The sequence below is a fragment of the Lathyrus oleraceus genome, chromosome 6 (genome assembly GCF_024323335.1).
Source record: "Lathyrus oleraceus cultivar Zhongwan6 chromosome 6, CAAS_Psat_ZW6_1.0, whole genome shotgun sequence".
In the NCBI taxonomy this organism is placed as follows: domain Eukaryota; kingdom Viridiplantae; phylum Streptophyta; class Magnoliopsida; order Fabales; family Fabaceae; genus Lathyrus; species Lathyrus oleraceus.
The window spans coordinates 117,017,746-117,027,895 of NC_066584.1; the positions used below are offsets into that span (position 1 = coordinate 117,017,746).

The following is a 10,150-nucleotide window of genomic DNA, read 5'->3' on the forward strand; positions in this document are numbered from 1 at the left end:
ATCAGAAAGGGGAGGGGGTACATGTAAAGTACAACGGAGCGCAGGAAGTAAAAGGTCTCATTGTCAGGTAGCCCAAGAGAAAACCATGTGTGTGCAATTGTGTTCTAAATTGGAAAGCAAGTAAAAGATTGCACTTGAAAGATTACAAATTCTTCTTGATTCTTGCACGCTTCTTCCATGTTAAGTCACATTTGTCCAATGTCTTTTTGCAAAGGGTCATAATGAGTCTCTAAGTCCATTGTTCAAAGTTCTCTCCATGCTTGGGAAATTATTATCTTTTTTCACTTTTTAAAGTCTTAACCATTTTTAGATTCATTTTAGAATTGGATGAATGATGCACAATATGATAACAAAACAAAATAAAATTGCATAAGGTAAAAGACAAAAAATAAATGTTAGAAGCGGAATTTAAAATGCGGAAATTAAAGGTTAGATATTAACGTTAGATGTTGGAAGTTAATTGTTAGAAATTAGATCAAAGATAATATTCATTATCAAACCAAAATTCTAAAAAATTAATTAACATTAGCAAAGAATTAAATTCTAAAGATTAAAACAATTAATGAAATTAACCTATTAAAATATCAATTTTAAACTATTATCCAAATATTGATCTACTATTAACAAAATAATTCTAACCAATTGATTGAAATCAAGTTAATTCTAAACAACTAACAAAATTTGCAAAATTCTAAACAATTAACAACCAATTAATATTCTAAGTGCAATTATCACTATCTAAACAATTATCTAATTATCTAAATCAGTTAACCAAGATTAATACCAATTAATATTCTAAGTGCAATTATCACTATCTAAACAATTATCTAATTATCTAAATCAGTTAACCAAGATTAATTAATATTCTAATATCAAATGAAACTCAAAAGGAGATTCCAATACCCTAACCATTATCAGTATCCCAAGGTTGATTATTGATGTTTATCACACTTTAATAACACTCCTAAACAGCACCAGGCCTGGCCCGAAAAACACAACACAAAAGAATGGCCTGGATTGGGCCTCTCCTAGGGCCCAACGAGGCCTTGGTCCAAAGAGCCTCCACCATTGTTCATAAACAAACACAATAACAGACAAAAGATTGAAAACAAATCCTATCACCGGCGCTCCTTTTCAATTCATGCGAAACGGCAACGTCACACATCCAGACGTGGTTTCAACATCAACTAACAATCGAAGATCCACTGTACACACTTCCTCCGATGGAGTCCTATTCATTCTATCCTTCGATCCATCCTCCCCGCCGATGAAGCGAGGAGTTCGATTACATGTGGAAGAACGCTACATCGTTGCGGTAACAGAATCCGCAAATAGCAACAAAGCAAGTTGAAGGAGATATGTACCTTATTCGTGTGTATGCTTTGAGATGAAGATGAAGAAGAACTGTTGGATCGTTGCGATGAAGACGGTGACGAACGAAGCTTCTCCGATTTGCACCTTCGCGATCTTTGAATGAGACGTCGATTCGCGGTCGTTGTAGTCGTGCGGCGATGAAGTAGGTGATGATTGGAAGATGCGATGTGGATTGGATTTTCTGGGAAGAGATTCTTGAAGCCGGTTACTTATTCTACTGGTTGAAGAAGCTAAAGATTCGTCGGTGACGACGAGGAGGAAAGGTTTGTTACGGAGGTTGAAGGTTTTCTCACGTGTTCTCTCTTGCCGAAGCCGAAACTTCAACCGAAAAGCATACGTCTTTATATAGAACTATGGGTGAATTTTCTATTTGGATTTGGATTCGCTTCCTCGCATTTTGGCTTGCGTTTGCTATTATAAAACACTGCATTTCAACTTGCTTTATGCACTTGCGTTTCCGTATTCCTTGCTGCGTTTTGAAATTGGTCTGAAGCTGGCTTTGTAGCAGCTTATGGCTTGGATCGTTCTTGGAAGTAGTTTATGCTCGTGTTTAACTTTGGCTGTTGCAGCGGTGTTACAATTGATAATGGCTTATTGCTGCTCTTATTATGCAGCTTGTGGCTTTCCGTTTGGTATGGCTTGTACAGCCGTTTTAATTTTGCGCTTTCCAATTTTTGTTTACGCAGTTGTTTCATGTACAGCTGGTGTAGCTGCAGTTCACGGCCCGCGTTTGGTTTTGGCGCAGTTTCAATTTGGCTCACACATTGGATTCGTTGGTTGCACGTTGTTGTTGTTTCAGGTTCTTCTCATTGCCGTTTCTGTTATTTTCACCGCTGTTTTGCAGCTTGGCTTACGGCGTCGCCGTTATATTGTTGTGGTAGCTCTTTACAACGGTGTACTCGGAAGCTTGGCGCACATAGCAGTTGTGGATAGGCATGGCAACGGGGCGGGTCGGGGACGGTTTTTACCTCCCCAAACCCAAACCTGAATCCCAAAACAATCCCCGTTCCCCGCCCCAAACCCAAACGGGGATGGAGAATTAAAACCCAAACCCATCCCAAACGGGTTCGAGTTGGGTTCGGGTATCCCCGCCCCGCCACCATCCATTTAGTAAAATCATTTTTTTTAATATAAATATTTACTTTTAAAAAAATTAAACATTTAAAATATTTCGTACATACATTTAAATATATTAAATAATTAATACAAATCAAAATATTAAAACATTGGTCACTTATTTAATATTCTAAATCATCAAAAATAAATAATAGTGTACATAATAAAATAAACGGGGCGGGTTCGGGGTCGGGTTCGGGGTGGGTACTAGTGTCCCCATTACCCGACCCGTCCCCATTCTTTATAATCGGGGAAAACCCAAACCCAAACCCAAACTCAGTCAAAGCGGGTTTTCCCCGTCAACTTCGGGGCGGGTTCGGGTGGGTACCCGCGGGTACGGGTTATGTTGCCATGCCTAGTTGTGGAGTTGTATTGTTATTGGCTTATTATACGCTTTTGGCCTTGACACGCTTTCGGCCTTGATACGCTTTCGAATTAATGTAGCAGCTTTTTGTTGTTTATTCTTTGGAAGTGTTAGCTTGTTATTGCTATTGTGCAGCATCTTTTGCTTATCGTCGCCGTTGGTGTGTTTGGATATTGGTTATGGCGGCGTTACCTTCTTGTTGGTTTGTAGCTTATACTTCCTGTACATTGCCTTACGTTACTTCTCAATTCCACTGTTTTCTTTTTCCATTTTCATTTTGTCTTATTGGACATGTAACATTGTACTGATTACAATTGAATTGGATAAATGGAAGGGTTTGGATAATGAATAATGGGTAATTAAAATTAGATGGTAGTTAGTTTGGGAATTTGGATAAGAAAACATGGGCTTAGATGGATTTTAGATAATGAATATTGAATGGATATTGGATTTTTGTAAAAAAATGAAATTGGATTATGAAATGGATTTAAAATGGATTTAAATGGTTTATTAATAAAAATCAAGAAACTCTAATGATAAAAGAAATGTTACGATTAATTTGTACGTAAAACAATGTTTTCTAAAATTTAATCGGCTAAGACAAATGATGAAATGGTTATGAAATCAAAATAATTCCCAAAAGTCGATTTGAATCTCAAGGATCGAGCATTGAACTAAAATTCAATTCGAACCTTTAAAATCCACCTGAACTTCCTGAATTAATTCGAAATCGATGGAATGATTACGGATCACATGATTAAAAATTCAGAGGTTGACGGTTGACTTTGGTCAACCGGTCGACCAAAAAGTCAACACAGCCAAAAATGCGTATTTCTCATGGACAAACGAATATGGACTACAACATCCTGAACCAACGATTTATGTCACTGCCATGAATTAATTCAGGTGAACATCGACCAAACAACCGCTCGTGCATAAGATCCTCGAATAAGCCATGAATCAGGATTTCAGTCCATATGATGTGCAATGCCATAAACTTCAATCTAAATCCGATTTTATCAACCGCAGACCCTGAATCCGTTATGCATGTGAGCTGATGTTAATCATGAATGAATGAATGCACATGAATGAGTATGAATGAGGTCAGACGGTTATCGAGTTACAATCAGATAAAAAAAGCGAAAAGGAGGGCAAATTTTGGGGTTTGACAGCGGGTAACATGCGGTGTGAATACCGTGCTAAAGAGATCGCAAATGATTGGGATCTTGCTGCTATTAGTGCTCACCTTTGCCTTGAGGGAAGGACGTATGACTTGAACGATCAAGGATTTGCAAAATCTTGGAAGAGGGAAAACCTTAATTTGGAAGCCCGAGCTTATTTGGTTCTTTTGTTGAACAACATTCGGCCACGGAGCCATAATACCACAATTCCACTCGATGTCGGCTGCTTTTTGTATTACATTATGATTGGGAAATCGGTGGATGTGGCGTCTATCATCGCGGAGGAGATGAGAAAAGTGGCAACTAGCGGGACAAAGTTCGGAGGGAAAACCGGTGTGCTCATGTATCCGGGGCTGATTATGGGGCTTTGCCGAAGGCAAAATGTGCATATTCCAGATGAGGTGTACCTTTCTATAACCAGTGTGATTAATGATGTGTTTTTGAATAGGTTCTGGCAAAGTCAAATGGATAGAGCTGAGGGAGCAAACACTTCTTCATCTAGGCCTCGCGCCCGTTGTGCACCAGTTTTTAATCAGATGGCGTTTGCCACTTACTGTTGTGAAAAATTTGAGTCTTCTAGAAGGTCTCAATCATTCTTATTTGATGCCATGCAGCAGCAGTTCCAGAACACATTCTTAGCACCCGAAGCCCGCACTTTTCCGACTCAGGCGGAGTATGTATCTTATTCTAATTGGCCTGAGGGCAGACCAACATTCATGGGGGGTGCAGGAGGTAGTGGTCAAGCTAGTGGTGCAGGTCATGATGAAGACATGTAAGATGTCATTGGGTCCGTGGGCAGTGGTGTTGATGAGGAGGATTGAAGACCTTGGTTTGGGTTGTATTAGATTTTTTATTTGTTAGTTTTTATTATTATTATTATTATTATTATTTTTTGTGTTTTTAATTATGGTTGTACTTTAGGAAGCATCACATGTTGGTGTTTCCCGTTTTTTTTTGTACTTTTGGTGGCTCTCGTTTCACCGTGAATTTTTGTTTTGTTAATTGCATGTATCTTTATTGTGAAGTTTAATTGTGTGTTTCTATGAACTTTGGTATGCCCCACTTTTTTGTTTAATTGTTCTCATTCTTGAGTTAAGCTTGAAGGAACCAAATGATGCTTGCAAGGAAGGAAGCGTAGGACACTTCGAGTGGTGATGATAAGAATTGGTTGTCGGCATTTCAAGGTACACTTTACCGCTTTCTAGACTTACATGAATATTTTGATGGTGTGTTTCAAATTTCCTATCATAAATTCCTTGAGATACATGTCAATTTTGAATCAAAGTAGAACTTAACCAATTGTGAGGTAGCCTTCCATTGTGCACTAAATACGGGAGACCGAATATTATTTCAATTCATTCTTATCATGCTAAATCATGCATTAGTCTATTTTTGTGAAAATTGTGAAAGTGATAAAGGCATTGTTTGTTATTGAAAAAAATCACTTGGCCAAAAAAAAAAGTTTTGAATCAACTAACCTTGTGAGGAGTGATCCTTAGTTTAACCCCTTTGAGCTTGTATTAGGATTCATTTGATTGATAAGTGCAAATTCCATTAAAAATATTGCGAATAAATGAATCCTAATTTCTTTCGTTTCAATTGAACCTTCAACCGATTTTGTTTGCAATTTTTGTCTTTTGCCTATGTCTAAGTAGGGAGCATTATTGCATAAATTTTGTCTTGAAGTCTAAAGTTAGGGAGAGTAACTTAGAAGAGTTGATAAAAACTTGAAAAAGTGGTGTTTTAGAAAAGGTGAAATTGTGAAAAGAAACAAGAACAATAAGTCACCTTTGAAATTATGGAGCTAGTAAAAAGAAAAACAAAAAGAGAGCTCATGGTTGTGTTGTTGTTGAAAAATAAGAAAAGAAGAAAAATTGGGATCAAAAATAGAATTTGTTGTTGAGTTTGAATTTATGGGAATGCTCCCTTGGGATAGGCATTTTTGTTTGAATTCCCTTAATCATACCCTTTCTTTGTAACCCAAGCCACATTACAACCTTCGAAAGACCTCTTGATTCTCACTTTTTCACATGATTTAGTGTTTGCTTTGATGACCGCATGATTCAAGTTGATGTTGATTTAATTGTTCGGATGAGTGAAAGAAAACCCTCATGTTTATTCATCATTACTATGGTGTGTGTATAAGTTTGATTCAATTTTGACATGTATTGCTTTCAATTTTTTGGTATGTCATTTGCACCCAACCATTGTTCTTGTTCATGTTTTGTCTAGCATTGAGGTAAGTGGACTATGAAAGGGCCGTACACTTTTGAACCATTTGAGTGTCTTTGGTTAATCCTTGTTCCATTCTCTTGTTTCATTACTTTGATTACTTTGGTGAAAAACTTTTGTTTAGGGACAAACAAAATGATAAGTTGGGGAGAGTTGTTAGGGACCAATTATCACTACTTTTCATATATTATTATTGATCCCTTTTACCATTTTCTTATCGAATTTACACACTTTTATTCTCACAATTTAGTAAATATGCAGTTAAGTTTATTTTAATTGTGTTTTGAGTAGATATTTCACTTATTTGTTAGTTTTGTAGAAATTATGGACAAGAGAGCATTGGATTGCATGAGCAAAATTTGGAAGGAGCTTGATGGGCATTTTGGAAGCACACTTGAAGAATAAAGTTTGGAAGAAAAAGTGTTGAGGAAGCTTGCAAGGCAAAGAAGCTGCATTTCCTTCAGTTCAGCCGCTACCCATGTTGGTGCCGCGAACCCTGCGAAGTCAGCAAGCCTTTTAATTAGTTTGGGCCACTTGTTATGTTTTGAGCCCAACTTAACTGTGACATTTTTAGAACCTTTTGAGACCACTTTTCTGTATTAGACCAAAAGGAGATCATTAGAGAAACATGAACTTTTAACCACACATTGGGAGAAAAAGAGGGATTATCACAAGTTTTGTAAAAGCAATCTAGAGGCCATTTTTGAATTCATTCCATTTTTATTGCTGCCAAACATGGTGATGAGGAGTTAAACCCCACTTTGGCAAGATTGGAGGTAGTAGCTATCCCTTATTGATTATGTATTCCTATTAACTCTTGTATGTGACAATTGATTATTGATGTATGGATTGATACTTTCACCCTATTTTAAATATTCAGATTTGAGTTATTGTTGAGAAAGGTTGTTCAAATCTTGACTTAAAGTATGCTTTCAAGTAGTGAATAAATTGTAGAAATAGATTTATACACTACTTTTCTTTTGTATCAAACATTAAAGATTGTTATATTAATAGTTATATGGAGAAATTGTCTAAAGATTAATATAGTGATAATCACAATCTCATTTAGAAATAAATGTTATTGAGAGGATACTTGAATACTATCAATAATTTTGAGTCCATATAGTTGTCACTAGGGAAACATAAGAAATTGGGATAGTGAACTCCAATCTTGGCAAGCCTTTTATATTTGATTTAAAACTAATTTCATTGTCTTATTAAGAGATAAGAATTCACTCAAAAACAACTTGGTTACTTTTCAAACTTACAACAATTGAGATTATAGAACGGCGGTAATATCACCCAATTTCTGTGGATACGATATAAAAATATTTTCCGGAAACATACTTTTCAACAGGGGTCTGGAGCAGCTGCTCAACCACATTAAATTCACTTCTTTTAATCAATCAGATTACCCCATCATTATCATTGACTTTTAAGTTGCTGGATTCACCAGACTTGTCCTTTGAACAACCAACTGGATCTACATTAGGTACCTCCGCTTTCTTACCAACAATCATTTCCTCTTTACTTTCCGGGATGACTGGACCAAACACTCGACCACTGCGGGTCACCTTCGTAACATCAACAACGCTCACCACTGAACTGGTCGTAGGTAACGGGACCTCTTGACCATTCTTTATCATTATAGCATTATACTGGTACGGTACATCCTTATCAGATGAATACGGGATTGGGCCTGCTAACCGTATTACCAATGACGATACTGATCTTTGACTGACATTCTTGTTGTTGCTGCTATCATACTGGATTATCAACCACTCTTGTTGCTTGAAAATGGGTACTATGACATTGATGTCGTTATCTACATGACGGGATTGAACAATCTGGATCATGCCTTCATCCATCAGATGCTGGATGTCCCTTTTCACCACATCACACTCTCTTGGGTTCACACTACAAATAACACAACCATCATGATCATGTTCGTAGTCACTCACCAAACAGATATCCTTGTGCATTTGCACAAAGGATCTTCGGATAAACCGGACATCAAAAACCTTGAATTCACTAGGACAGCCGCCCATCATATTTACTGAAGAGTTCCCATGAGTGGGCAAAGGGTTCACTTTCACATTTGGCTGGCGGTTCTCAAAGGACACCATACCACTCTTAATAAGCTTTTGAACCTCGTACTTCAATGGATAGCAGTTTTCAATATCATGCCCGGGTGCACTCTGATGAAAAGCACAACGAAGCTCAGGTTTATACCACCAGGGAAGTGGCTCTGGGATTTGCAGTGGGTTCCTCGGTTGGATCAAGTTCTTGAGAACTAACGAGGGATATAGCTCTGCATACGACATAGGAATCGGGTCAAAAGAGACCTTCTTCCTCTCAAAGTTTTGCTGATGCTGATTGTTGTTGGTATTGTTGTTGTAGGTGTTCATTCTTTATTGCGGTTGTTATTGTTGACGTTGATGTTGTTGTTGTTGATGAATTGGTGTTGCTTGTTGATTAGAAAATACTGAAATTACGGAAGATACTTGATGATGATGATGTTGACGGGGTGATGGATTTCTTCTGATCTAAGGCCTCCTCTGCCTCCCACTGGAAATTTCATTTGTCTCACTGTCCTTCTTCTTGCTGAAACTACTGCCATACCTCTTACTCGTTGATGCCTCATCTCTAGACAAACGTCCTTCACGGACCCCTTCTTCAAGTCTCACCCCCATGTTTACCATTTCGGTAAAATCACTGGGGGCACTAGTGATCATGCGTTCATAATAAAATGAACTCAGGGTTTTCAAGAAGATCTTTGTCATCTCTTTCTCCTCCAAAGAAGGAGTGATCTGGGCAGCCAACTCCCTCTATCTTTGTGCATACTTTTTGAATGTCTCCTTGTCCTTCTGAGACATAGATATCAATTGGTCTCTATCCGGCGCCATGCCTACATTGTACTTGTATTGCTTCACAAAAGCCTCACCCAAGTCGTTGAAAGTGCGGATGTTTGCACTATCCAACCCCATATACCAACGGAGTGCAACACCAGTCAAGCTATCCTGGAAGTAGTGAATAAGCAATTGGTCATTATCTGTATGAGTTGACATCTTGCGGGCATACATCACAAGATAACTGAGCGGATAAGAGTTTCCCTTATATTTTTCAAAGTCAGGCACTTTGAACTTCACCGGGATTTTGACATTGGGTACCAAACATAATTCGGCAGCACTCTTCCCAAACAGATCTTTACCTCTCAGCATTTTCAATTCCTTGCGCAACTTAAGAAATTGGTCTTTCATTTCGTCCATCTTCTCATAAACACCCGGACCCTTAGACGACTCAGAATGATAGATGGTATCCTCTACGCGAGGCAAAGTGTGCACAACGGGAGGTGGCACGGACATGACCGGGCTAGATGTCGGCATGGAAGCAAATGTAGGCGCAAAGCCTTCTGGCACAAAGTTGGTCGGCAGTAGTAGGCACAGTAGAGGTAACCACTTCTGAAGTAACAGTCCTTGCAGGAGGAGTTACAGGTGTTGGAGAAGCTTGACTCTGAGCAGTAAGAACTGACTCCATCATGGCAGTCAGTCGGGCAATCTCGTCCTTCAACTCTCTGTTCTCTTGCTCTAGATGCTCCATAATTCTTAGATGATTGGCTCTGGTATTATGCCGGTGAGTCAGCTTGGCTAAAGCACAGAAGAAACACCAATCAGACACCTGGCAAAAACCTCCTTATACAAATGATGCATGAAATGCAATGCTTGATTGTTTTTATTTTCAAGGAACTTACTATATCATTTGCAAATATTTAAATAGTAATTGCAACAATTTGATATGACCAAAAATCTCTTTTCATTTATATAAATTAGAAGGATTACACTGAGTACAATTTCAGAAACCAAAATAAAAAGATACAAGAGAA

At 38.1% G+C, this 10,150-nt stretch overlaps 1 long non-coding RNA gene across 1 annotated transcript; it reads left to right on the forward strand.

Annotated features, from left to right (window-relative positions):
- Positions 1-1,003: 1,003 nt before the first annotated feature.
- LOC127093382 (uncharacterized) lies at positions 1,004-7,133 on the forward strand. The gene is made up of 2 exons (XR_007792528.1): positions 1,004-5,219; positions 6,587-7,133. It is a non-coding gene; the product is annotated as an uncharacterized LOC127093382 (long non-coding RNA).
- Positions 7,134-10,150: the final 3,017 nt, after the last annotated feature.